The following is a 12721-nucleotide window of genomic DNA, read 5'->3' as shown; positions in this document are numbered from 1 at the left end:
GACGCACACACACACAGATGCACACACACAGACGCACACACACAGACGCACACACACAGACGCACACACACAGACGCACACACACAGACGCACACACACACAGACGTACACACACAGATGCACACACACACAGACGTACACACACAGATGCACACACACATGTACACACACACACACAGATGCACACACACAGACGCACAGACACACACACACACACACACACACACACGTGCACACAGAAGCACACACAGAAGCACACACACACACAGACTCACACACAGCCATACACAAAGCGCACACACAGAAGTACACACACACACAGATGCGCGCGCACACACACACACACAGACGTACACACACAGACGTACACACATACAGATGCACACACACAGATGCACACACACATGTACACACACACACACAGACGTACACACACAGACGCACACACACAGACACACACACACATGTACGCACACAAACACACACACACACACACACACACACACACACACACACACACACACACACACACACAGATGTACACACACAGACTCACACACAGCCATACACACAGGCGCACACACAGTACACACACACACACAGATGCGCGCGCACACAAACACACACAGACGTACACACACAGACGTACACACATACACACATACACACACACACACACACGCACACACACACACACACACACACACTCACACACACACACACACGCACACACACACACCTACACAGCACCCGCACAGTACCTACACTCACCTAGTGTAAATATACCACCCTTTAGTTTGCACTTGCACCTTTGTGACCAAGTTACAGAGAACAATTAGTTTGCAAAGTCTAGTGATGCAACATTTTGGTAAATGTTAGGTGCTAGAAATGGAGACACCAGCTAGTACAGACCCGACCCAAGATGTCACCTATTCATTCCCTCCACAGATGCTGCCTGACCCGCTGAGTTCCTATAGCATTTGGGTGCTGGAAATGAATGGCTTTGTCCCTTGCAGGGCCCATGGTTGAACGGATTAAAACTGTGGCGGGTGGCTTTAAGCTTCTGCAGTTGTGAACTGTACAGGCTGCTCTTTTATGGGCACGTGTAGGGGGAGCTCTTCGCCAGCCAGGAGAGTCCCTGGAGGATGGAGAATGGTGTTGGTGGTGGTCGTAGATCATAGATCAGAGAGTTGAGCAGGTGGTCACCTGATCAGGATCAACACGCCATTGTCCAGAATTATCTGAGTTGGAGAACAAGAAGGAAGAACGACAAGAAAAGCTGGAGTAACTCAGTGGGCCAGACAACATCTCTGGAGGAAAGGAATAGGTGACGTTTCGGGTCGAGACCCTGCTTTGGACTGATATAGTCAGGGGAAAAAATAAATTAGAGATGTTGCTGGTGATCTAGATGGAGTCATAGAGTGATACAGTGTGGAAACTTGCCCACATCAGCCAAAAATGTCCCAGTTACACTAGTCTCACCAGCCCGCATTTAGAAACATAGAAAATAGGTGCAGGAGTAGGCCATTCGGCCCTTCGAGCCTGCGCCGCCATTCAATATGATCATGGCTGATCATCCAACTCAGTATCCTGTACCTGCCTTCTCTCCATAGCCCCTGATCCCTTTAGCTACAAGGGCCACATCTAACTCCCCCTTAAATATAGCCAATGAACTGTGGCCTCAACTACCCTCTGTGGCAGAGAATTCCACTGATTCACCACTGTGTAAAAAATTATTTTCTCATCTCGGTCCTAAAAGACTTCCCTCTTATCTCTTGTTCTGGACTTCCCCAACATCGGGAACAATCTTCCTGCATCTAGCCTGTCCAACCCCTTAAGAATGTTGTAAGTTTCTATAAGATCCCCCCTCAATCTTCTAAATTCTAGCGAGTACAAGCCGAGTCTATCCAGTCTTTCTTCATATGAAAGTCCTGCCATCCCAGGAATCAGTCTGGTGAACCTTCTCTGTACTCCCTCTATGGCAAGAATGTCTTTGCTCAGATTATGGAGAACATTTGCTACATGTCTCTCACCCTCACCTTAAACCTGTAGACTTGATGGGCCGAATGGCCTAATTCTACACCTACAACTCATGAACTTGGGCAAGGCACAGTGGATAACTTGTTATCGCAGAGACCAGGGGGAAAAATATGCTGAGAGTGATGAAATGGAAAGACTGACAATAAATCTGTGCGCTAGATCTTCTTCAGGTCTACTTCATTTACCATGTCCTGAAAATACTAATCACCAGAGACTGGAAACTCTCTGCTGGTTTTAAATATGGATTTTGATTCTGTTTGCAGCTGTGGCTGAGTCTGAGGTGCTAATCTCATTCAATGCTATGTAGTCAGCAGTTATCTCCTTGCAAACGACATCCTTGGTCCCGACTGACTGAAGTGCTGCAGTAAAATCACCCACGTCAGCAGTATTTTAACGTTGCCCAAAACAGCAGGCACAAAGACATCTATCTGTGACAACTCACATTCTTGTTTTAAAACCAAGGCATCTTCTCTAGCAGTAAATCAGTGCCTGGAATTTTTAATGAAAATAATATGTGTGTGTGTGTAAAAGTGGGCATGTAAAAATGGGTGTGTGTGAGTGAGATTGTGTGTAAGAGTGTGTGTAAGAGTGTATGTGTGTGTGTAAAAGTGTGTAAGAGCAGTTGTGTAAAAGTGTGTGCGTCTGTACGTTTGTTTGCGAGTTTGTGTGTGTGTGTGAGTGTGCGTGTGTGAGAGTGTGTGTGTGTATGTGGGTGTAAGTCTGTAAGAGCGGGTGTGTAAAAGTGTGCGTGTCTGTAAGTTTGTTTGTGTGTGTGAGAGAGTATGTGTGTGTGTGTGTGTGTGTGAGAGTGTGCGTGTGTGAGTGTATGTGGGTGTAAGTCTGTGTAAGAGCGGGTGTGTAAAAGTGTGCGTGTCTGTAAGTTTGTTTGTGTGTGTGAGAGAGTGTGTGTTTGTGAGAGTGTGCGTGCGTGTGTGTGTGTGTGAGAGAGTGTGCGTGTGTGTATGTGGGTAAGTCTGTAAGAGCGGGTGTGTAAAAGTGTGCGTGTCTGTAAGTTTGTTTGTGTGTGTGAGAGAGTGTGTGTGTGTGTGAGTGTGCGTGCGTGTGTGAGCGTGTGCGTGTGTGAGAGAGTGTGCGTGTGTGTATGTGGGTAAGTCTGTGTAAGAGCGGGTGTGTAAAAGTGTGCATGTCTGTAAGTTTGTTTGTGTGTTAGTGAGTTTGTGTGTAAGAGAGTGAGTGTGAATGTGGGTGCAAGACTGTAAGAGTGGGGGAGGTGGTCGGGGGAAACTATTTTCCAATCTCTTATCTTGCCGGAGATGCGATTGTTTTCCGGATCGTATCTCCGGTCGCTCTGCAGCCTAACATCGTGGAGCTGGCGGCCTTGCTCGGGACTGACTGCGATCCCCACCGTGGGGATGTGGACTTACCATCGGAGCTGATCCCTTGCCTGGGATCGACGCTCCCACCGCGACCTGCGGATTTCACCATCGAGGAGCTCGCAGTATCCGGTAGAGACCGATGTCGGGAAGCTTCAAATGACACAGAAGATTCGACCAGCCTCGACCCGGGGTCAGATCGCCCGGCGCGTGGAGCTGACATCCCTCCGATGCAGGAACATCACCAATTAATGCTCTAAATGAACCACATTGACAATAATACTGGGGCTACATGGTGGCAACACAGTTGCTGCCTTACAGCGCTTACAGCGCCAGAGATCTGGGTTTGATCGTGGCTACGTGCGCAGTTTGTACATTCTTCCCGTGACCGCACGGATTTTCTCCAAGATCTTCGGTTACTTCTGACACTGCAAAGACGTACAGGTTTGTCAGTTAATTGGCTCGACATTTATGTAGAAATTGTCCCTTGTGTGTATTGGATAGTGTTAATGTGCAGGGATCACGGGTCAGTGCGGACATGGTGCTCCGTCCCATGGGCATGTTCCTGCGTTGTATCTCTACACTCAAACTAAACTACTGATATAGTAAACTTGCATACGAGTACCAAACCCACATCCATTCTTTGCTGCTGTCCACAGGGTGGTGCTGATTTCCAGAGTAGCTTTATGACCTTCTCCATCGAGTCGAGGTCAAGCCTCCTTGCGCTGAAGCCTTGTGTGGCCGTGAATCAGCGCTGGTCTCCTGCTGGCCCTGTTTGAGCTCTGCCATCAGCACTCACATCTGTTCAGCTCACAGGTGTGAGTCTTTCATGTAAGCGAGATCCCCATTCATCACTGTCACCACATTCCCTCATCATCCAACCCATCAGAATCTTGCATTTATGGCATCAGTATATCGCAGGACTTTCAAAATGTTTATCATTCGTCAACGCCAGCAGGTCGGAAGCTGCCTTGTCCTTGGTATTTTTAAGAGTCAAGTCAAGAGAGTTTGTCATGTGTCCCAGATAGGACAATGAAATTCTTGCTTTGCTTCAGCACAACAGAATATAGTAGGCATGAATACAGAACAGATCAGTGTGTCCATATACCATTATATAAATATATACACACATGAATAAATAAACTGATAAAGTGCAAATAAACAGATAATGGTCTATTAATGTTCAGAGATTTGTTCAGTTGAGTTTAATAGCCTGATGGTTGTGGGGGGGGGTGGGAGATTGCAACCTTCACATGGTCCACCCTGTTTCAACCAATGCAATCAACCTGGCGTGCACAATCAAATAAGATCAATTAGTACAAGTTGTCCTACAACTTTAGACTGTGCACGCCATACGCAAGAAGAAGAAGAATGGCTGTGGGGAAGTAGCTATTCCTGAACCTGGTCGTTGCAGTCTTCAGGCTCCTGTACCTTCTACCTGAAGGTAGTGGGGAGATGAGTGTGTGGCCAGGATGGTGTGGGTCCTTGATGATACTGCCAGCCTTTTTGAGGCATAGACTGTGATAGATCCCCTCGATGGTAGGGAGGTCAAGAGCCGATGATGGACTGGGCAGTGTTTTGTAGTCTTTTCCGCTCCTGGGCGCTCAAGTTGCCGAACCAAGCCACGATGCAACCGGTCAGCATGCTCCCTTGACCATGTGAAGTTCCTGATGAGGTTGTTGCTCATCAGTCCTCTCATTACCAATTGTTCTCTGGACAGTCCCTGTCTGACTCCCTTAAGGCCTCGGCAAGGCCAGCAGCATAATCAAGGACCAGTCGCACCCCGGCCACTCCTTCTTCTCCCCTCTCCCATGGGGCAAAAGGTACAGAAGCGTGAAAACGCACCTCCAGATTCAGCGGCAGTTTCTTCCCAGCTGTTATCAGGCAACTGAATCATCCTACCACAACCAGAGAGCAGTCTTGAGCTACTATCTACCTTGTTGGAGACCCTCGGACTATCTTTGATCGGACTTTACTGGCTTTACCTTACACTAAATGCTATTCCCTTATCATGTATCTGTACACTGTCAATGGCTTGATTGTAATCATGTATTGTCTTTCCGCTGACTGGTTAGCACGCAACAAAAAAGCTTTTCACTGTACCTCGGTACACGTGACAATAAACTAAACTGACCTATGCTCTTTTCATCCTGCAGCATGTCCTAATTCTGCTCTTAGAATGAGTGGGAGTCTAGAGATATGGAAGGGTAAGGTGTGAAAACGTCAGATCAAAGCAGATGTGTTCAAAAGGGAACTGCAGATGCTGGAATATCGAAGGTACACAAAATGCTGGGGAAACTCAGCGGGTGCAGCAGCATCTATGGAGCGAAGGATATAGGCGACGTTTCGGGCCGAAACCCTTCTTCAGACTAATGGGGGGTGGGGAAAGAAAGAAGGAAAAGGGGAGGAGGAGGAGGAGCCCGAGGGCAGGCGGATGGGAGGGTGGGAGGAGACAGCTAGAGGGTTAAGGAAGGGGAGGAGACAACACGGGCTAGCCAAATTGGGAGAATTCAATGTTAATGCCATAAGGACGCAAGGACCCCAGACGGAATATGAGGTGCTGTTCCTCCAATTTCCGCTGTTGCTCACGCTGGCAATGGAGGAGACCCAGGACAGAGAGGTCGGATTGGGAATGGGAAATGTAGAATGGTTCTATTGTTCTGATGTTCTTGAACCTCTCTTTGGGCTTTGGCCTGAATCCTCCTTTGTAGTTTGGTGCCAGGTTTAATAATGTTTGAGTTTTAGCGAGTGGTTTGGGATGGTTGACTGTGTTAAAGGCTACTGTTGTGCCTCTCGTTACAGATTTATTTCCCCTCAATGCTATATTTTCTGGAATACTTACAGCTGTCACAGCTTATGTGATAAATGATGTCTTTTTCTTGAGAGTACACTTGTATTGCAGGCTAATTTGAAAGCCGAACAAGATATTTCCAACCACTAGCAAAATTAAAAATAAATGAGGTTTAAAACAAAATCCCCCAACGTGATGTGAATTAAGATTTTATTTGAGATTTTTCATTTTTTTGATCTGGATTGAAATTGTAGAGAAATATGTCTAGTAGAGGCTGAACGAAGTCCTTCACATCTCTGAGGGTATCTCAATGAATAAGACATTTCAACAATTTGGCTGTTTCACAGACCATTTACCTATTAAAATCTACTGGATTATTTATTTTTAATACTTATACAGGAATAAAATTCAATATGATAATCCCCCTTCTTTAGTTGTTCAGTTTAGTTTAGAGATACAGCGGGAAACAGGCCCTCCTGCCTGCCTAGTCCGTGCCGACCAGCGATCCCCGCACACCAACGCTGTCCTACATATGTTAGAAACATAGAAAATAGGTGCAGGAGAAGGCCATTTGGCCCTTCGAGCCAGCACCGCCATTCATTGTGGTCATGGCTGATCGTCCCCTATCAATAACCCGTGCCTGCCTTCTCCCCATATCCCTTGACTCCACTAGCCCCTAGAGCTCTATCTGACTCTTAAATCCATCCAGTGACTTGGCCTCCACTGCCCTCTGTGGCAGGGAATTCCACAAATTCACAACTCTCTGGGCGAAAAAGTATTTTCTCACCTCAGTCTCCAGAACTAGGGGTCACAGTTTAAGGATAAGAGGGAAGTCTTTTAGGACCGAGATGAGAAAATCATTTTTTACACAGAGAGTGGTAAATCTGTGGAATTCTCTGCCACAGAAGGTAGTTGAGGCCAGTTCATTGGCTATATTTAAGAGGGAGTTAGATGTGGCCCTTGTGGCTAAAGGGATCAGGGGGTATGGAGAGAAGGCAGGGATGGGATACTGAGTTGGATGATCAGCCATGATCATATCGAATAGCGGTGCAGGCTCGAAGGGCCGAATGGCCTAATCCTGCACCTATTTTCTATTTTTCTATGTTTCTAAATGGCCTCCCTTTTATTCTAAGACTGTGGCCCCTGGTTCTGGACTCGCCCAACATTGGGACAGGGGTCAAAAGGACCATCAAGCAAGCTGACCCTCGTGGGGTTAAAGGATGAATTTCAGCCACCAATCCCTGCAAAGCACCAGTCTCCTCTGACTTATTCTAATGCTCGTTTCTTCACTAATGCCACTCGTCCTTGTTAGATTACATTGTGGGAAGATTGAGTAGCCTCTCCATGGGGAAGGATTAAACCATCATCAGTCACCTAGACTCTGGCTGATTGCAGGAACCGCAGCATGCAGTCAATACTGTAATCAAATCACTCCAATCGCTATGCAGCACATGTTGCTGCTCGGATTGGGAATGTCGTGTGTGTCTTGTTTTGAAGGGCATAATGAAAAGTCCCCCCCCGAACTCCTCACCAGCATTCCTGAGCCACAGCGTTATATGTTTCACCAGGTAGACAAAAGTGCTGGAGAAACTCAGCGGGTGCGGCAGCATCTATGGAGCGAAGGAAAAGGGCAACGCTTTGGCCGAAACCCGAAGGGTTCCTTGTGTTTTCCACAATGGAAGGTTCTCAAGACGGGCTATTTCCAGTGGATTGAACTAATCCCACTGGGGAAATAGTTTGGCAGAACAACATCTAGCCAGTGGGTGATACAACATCTGAATGTCTAAAGCAGGGTCTCGACCTGGGACATCACCCATTCCTTCTCTTCAGAGATGCTGCCCGACCCGCTGAGTTACTCCAGCATTTTGTGTCTACCTTCAGTGTAAAACAGCATCTGCAGTTCCCTCCTACACGGTGATACAATGTCTCTCAGAATGACCAAAGGACTCTGCACAATACTGCCACCCCATGGACCCACAGAGTACTTCTTCCATTCCCATTCCATTTAGAAACATAGAAACATAGAAATTAGGTGCAGGAGTAGGCCATTCGGCCCTTCGAGCCTGCACCGCCATTCAATATGATCATGGCTGATCATCCAACTCAGTATCCCGTACCTGCCTTCTCTCCATACCCTCTGATCCCCTTAGCCACAAGGGCCACATCTAACTCCCTCTTAAATATAGCCAATGAACTGGCCTCGACTACCCTCTGTGGCAGAGAGTTCCAGAGATTCACCACTCTCTGTGTGAAAAAAGTTCTTCTCATCTCGGTTTTAAAGGATTTCCCCCTTATCCTTAAGCTGTGACCCCTTGTCCTGGACTTCCTCAACATCGGGAGCAATCTTCCTGCATCTAGCTAGTCCAACCCCTTAAGAATTTTGTAAGTTTCTATAAGATCCCCTCTCAATCGCCTAAATTCTAGAGAGTATAAACCAAGTCTATCCAGTCTTTCTTCATAAGACAGTCCTGACATCCCAGGAATCAGTCTGGTGAACCTTCTCTGCACTCCCTCTATGGCAATAATGTCCTTCCTCAGATTTGGTGTCCTTCCTCAGATTTGGATCCAATTTATCATAGATAGACACTTTCTCATTAGCGAGGCGAAGATAAAGGCAAGGATGTCTTGAAACATCGGTGAAATGGAGCAGAACATGAGAAGAGGAGGGTGGCAGACTGGGCCCATGTTACTCCTTCAGGCTACACGTGATATTCAGTCTGAAGAAGGGTCTCGACCCGAAACGTCACCCGTTCCTTTGTCTGTCCCGCTGAGTTACTCCTGCATTTTGTGTCTATCTTTGGAGTAAAGCAGCATCTGCACTCCCTTCCTACACACACACACACACACACGTCACCTACCCATGTTCCCCAGAGAACGATGACCTCTAGTTGCAGACTTTCCCACTAATGGAAACATCCTCTCCACCTCCATGTTTAATCTTTACACCCTTCACCTTAACGCGATGCCCTCGAGTCTTTGACTATTCCCACCCTGAGAATAAAATATTCTGACTGCCTACCCCATCAATAACTCTGCTTCACCATCTGATTTATTTTTGTTTATCAAGTTGAGGTTTTAAATATTACCCGTGTGCACGCTTAGAGCACAGCTATTTACCCATTTACTCATTTAATAATTAAAACAAGAGGCTGTATTTTAAACAACATTTGTTGCTAATTGGATTCAGAAATGTAATTGACTCAACATGAAATTCTGGCATCAAGATGGCTGTAATTAAAGTGTCAGGCAGTGAATGGTGGATAATTGGAGCTTTTTACAGTTTTTATCTTTTAAAAGTGTATCAATATGCTTGGAAATGTCTGACATATAACACTTCCTATATCATTCACATTGACTGCTTTCATTCAAGGTAGACACAAAATGGTGGAGTAATTCAGCAGGACAGGCAGCATCTCTGGAGAGAAGGAATGGGTCTCTTCAATTACCTGTTTTCTAGCCCCCCATTCCCCCATCTTTAGTAGTCTGAAGAAGGGTCTCGACCCGAAACGTCACCCATTCCTTCTCTCCAGAGATGCTGCCTGTCCCGCTGAGTTACTCCAGCATTTTAGGTCTATCCTTGGTGTAAACCAGCATTTGCAGTTCCTTCCTACATATGTCACACTGCTCTCACATACTGCCCAGAGCTGTTCCAATAGATATGGGCCAAATGTGGGTAAATGGGATGAGCTTAGATGGGGCGTCTTGGTAGGTATGGATGAGTTCCTGTACACATTGGACTGGAGTGCAGTGGATGTTTGGATGATAAGATTATTGGAGTACAGGCGCGAAGTTCGCAACACAAAGAAAGATGGCCTGGATAGAGTGGATGTGGAGAGGATGGTTCCACCAGTGGGAGAGTCCAGGAACAGAGGCCACAGCTACAAAATAAAAGGACATTCCTTTCGAAAGGAGGAATTTCTTTCGTCAGAGGGTGGTGAATCTATGGATTTATGAGGCTGTCCCACTGTAGGAGTTAATTCCAGAGTTCTCCCGAGTTTCCCCTGATTCGAACTCGGAGAATTACGGTAATGGCCGCTCGTAGGTACTCGGGGCTCTCGTGGACATTTTTCAACATGTTGAAAAATCTTCACGAGTCTTCACGAGCTTACCTCGTTTCCCGAGCACCTGCCGTTAGCGTTACGAGCCGCTAAGAGACGTCCCCGAGCTCCGACGTACCCGCTACGTACATTCTACGTGCTTACCACGAGTTAGGTTTGTTTTTTTAACTCGGGAGAGCTCTTGAATTAAGGAGAGCCCTTAAATTGCCACAGAAATCTGTGGAGGCCAAGTCAATGGATATTTTTAAGATGGAGATTGATAGGTTCTTGGTTAGTCAGGGTATCAGGGGTTATGGGGAGAAGGCAGGAGAACACTCTCTTCTCACACCTTACCCTTCCATATCTCCGTGTCTCACTCTCCCCTGACTTTCAGGCTTAAGAAAGGATCGACCCAAAACATCGCCCATTCCTTCTCTCCAGAGATGCTGCCTGTCCTCTCCTTCAGCTTAGCTCCCTCTGGTGGAAGTCAGAGTCAGTGCCTTATTCATTTTAGTTTTTGGTTTGGAGATACCTGTACTGCCTTTCAGGCCCTTTAGGCAACCGACTAAAAGCACAAGACTGCAAAAATAAGAGATACGCTAAAAAGCTTTTGTTGCGTGCTATCCAGTCAGCAGAGACTATACATGGTTACAATGGAGCCATTTACAGTGTATAGATACAGATTCGGGGACAATTTCTTCCCTGCTACATAAAAAGGCTGGATAAACTCAGCGGGTGCAGCAGCATCTATGGAGCGAAGGAATAGGCAACATTTCGGGCCAAACCCCTTCTTCAGACTGAAGGAAATAGGCAACGTTTCGGGCCGAAACCCTTCTTCAGACTGAAGGAAATAGGCAACGTTTCAGGCCGAAACCCTTCCGGGGTTCGGCCCGAACCGTTGCCTATTTCCTTCGCTCCATAGATGCTGCCGCACCCGCTGAGTTTCTCCAGCATTTTTGTGTACCTTCGATTTTCCAGCATCTGCAGTTCCTTCTTAAACAATTTCTTCCCAGTTGTTATCAGACGCTATCCTCTTTATCCCGTATCTATACACTCGGTACCCGTGACAATGAACAAATAAATGATCATCCGGGCAGCATCTGAAAGCTGACTTTCTGGCAGTACAGCACTCGAGTGCAAACCTTGGCCTTTTAGCTTTGACAGGGAACGTGAATTTTCTAAGAGAGGAGAGTGTGACACACACTCAGCTCCCCGCTACCTTCAGGTAGAAGGTACAGGAGCCTGAAATCTGCAACGTCCAGGTTCAGGAATAGCTACTTCCCCACAGCCATCAGGCTATTAAACTCAACTCAAACAAAACTCTGAACATTAATAGCACATTGCACTTTATCTGCTTATTTATGTGTGTGTATATATATATATATATATATATATATATTCAATGGTATATGGTCACACTGACCTGTTCTGTATTTATTTATGCCGACAATATTCTGTTGTGCTGAAGCAAAGCAAGAATTTCATTGTCCTATCTGGGACACATGACAATAAACTCTCTTGCATGTTGAATCTTGAATCTTGACTGAGCTGGGGCTGTCAATTGTAACCTGGGCACTTTCCACAAATCTCACGCAGGTCACGGGGAGAACGTGCAAACTCCGTACAGACAGCACCCGTAGTCAGGATCGAACCCGGGTGTCTGACGCTGATGCTGACGCGCAGAGGCACAGTTTTGTGAACTTGATAACCAGCTTGGAGGAGATGATGGTGTTAAATACTGAACTGTCATCTATGAACAACAGCCTGACGTGTGTGTTTTGACCCCCCCCCCCCCAATCTTTGCACACCCCCAATCCTTTACACTCATCACATAATTTCAAGTTTCATGTACCTTGTGTTTATGACTGTTGGCAGATCAATTTCCCTCCTGGGATCAATAACGATCTATTGGATGGTATCGCATTGTCCAAGTGGTCCAGTGTAGAGTGGCGGGAAACTACACAGGGGAAAGATTGGTCTGGATTCTCCAACTTCCTGTTTCTGTGAGAGAGGGAGATTATTTTTGTCTTCTCCTCTTGCATCCGATGGGCTTCATGTGCTTCATGGGTCACTCACTGCTCCGTCAATGCTCAGAGCTAAAACCCAGCAGCTAAAAATACACAGTTCTGTGGCATGGTCTACGCACTTCTCCGAACTGCGTGTGGAGTGATCAGTGAGGCAGAAGTTTGTTAGATCAGGCTTTGAGGCTCTATCTTTAGAATTCCCCTTCCCTAAAGCCTAGCTATTGAGTACATTCAAGAGCTGTCGTCAATAGAGCCAAGGTCATGGTGGCGCAGCGGTAGAGTTGCTGCCTTACAGCCAAATGCAGCGCCGGGGACCCGGGTTCAATCCCAACTATGGGTGCTGTCTGTGTGGAGTTTGCACGTTCTCCCCGTGACCTGGCTGTGTGGGTTTTAGGAGAAATGGTGGAAGTGCCTGTTTCTCTGGACTCCATCGGAAAGGAGCTTGAGTTAGACTGGATGTTTTTGAATGTTTGTTCGTTGTGCTTGCCTCTGTGT

General features: G+C 46.7%; 1 protein-coding gene across 5 annotated transcripts in view; it reads left to right on the top strand.

Annotated features, from left to right (window-relative positions):
- Window positions 1–12721, top strand: part of ank1 (ankyrin 1) — a 208595-nt gene that overhangs the window by 39611 nt on the left and 156263 nt on the right. The gene's annotated exons all lie outside the window — the stretch shown is intronic.

Source organism: Amblyraja radiata, chromosome 39, assembly GCF_010909765.2.
Source record: "Amblyraja radiata isolate CabotCenter1 chromosome 39, sAmbRad1.1.pri, whole genome shotgun sequence".
In the NCBI taxonomy this organism is placed as follows: Eukaryota; Metazoa; Chordata; class Chondrichthyes; order Rajiformes; family Rajidae; genus Amblyraja; species Amblyraja radiata.
This window is presented reverse-complemented; position numbering and strand designations above follow the sequence as displayed.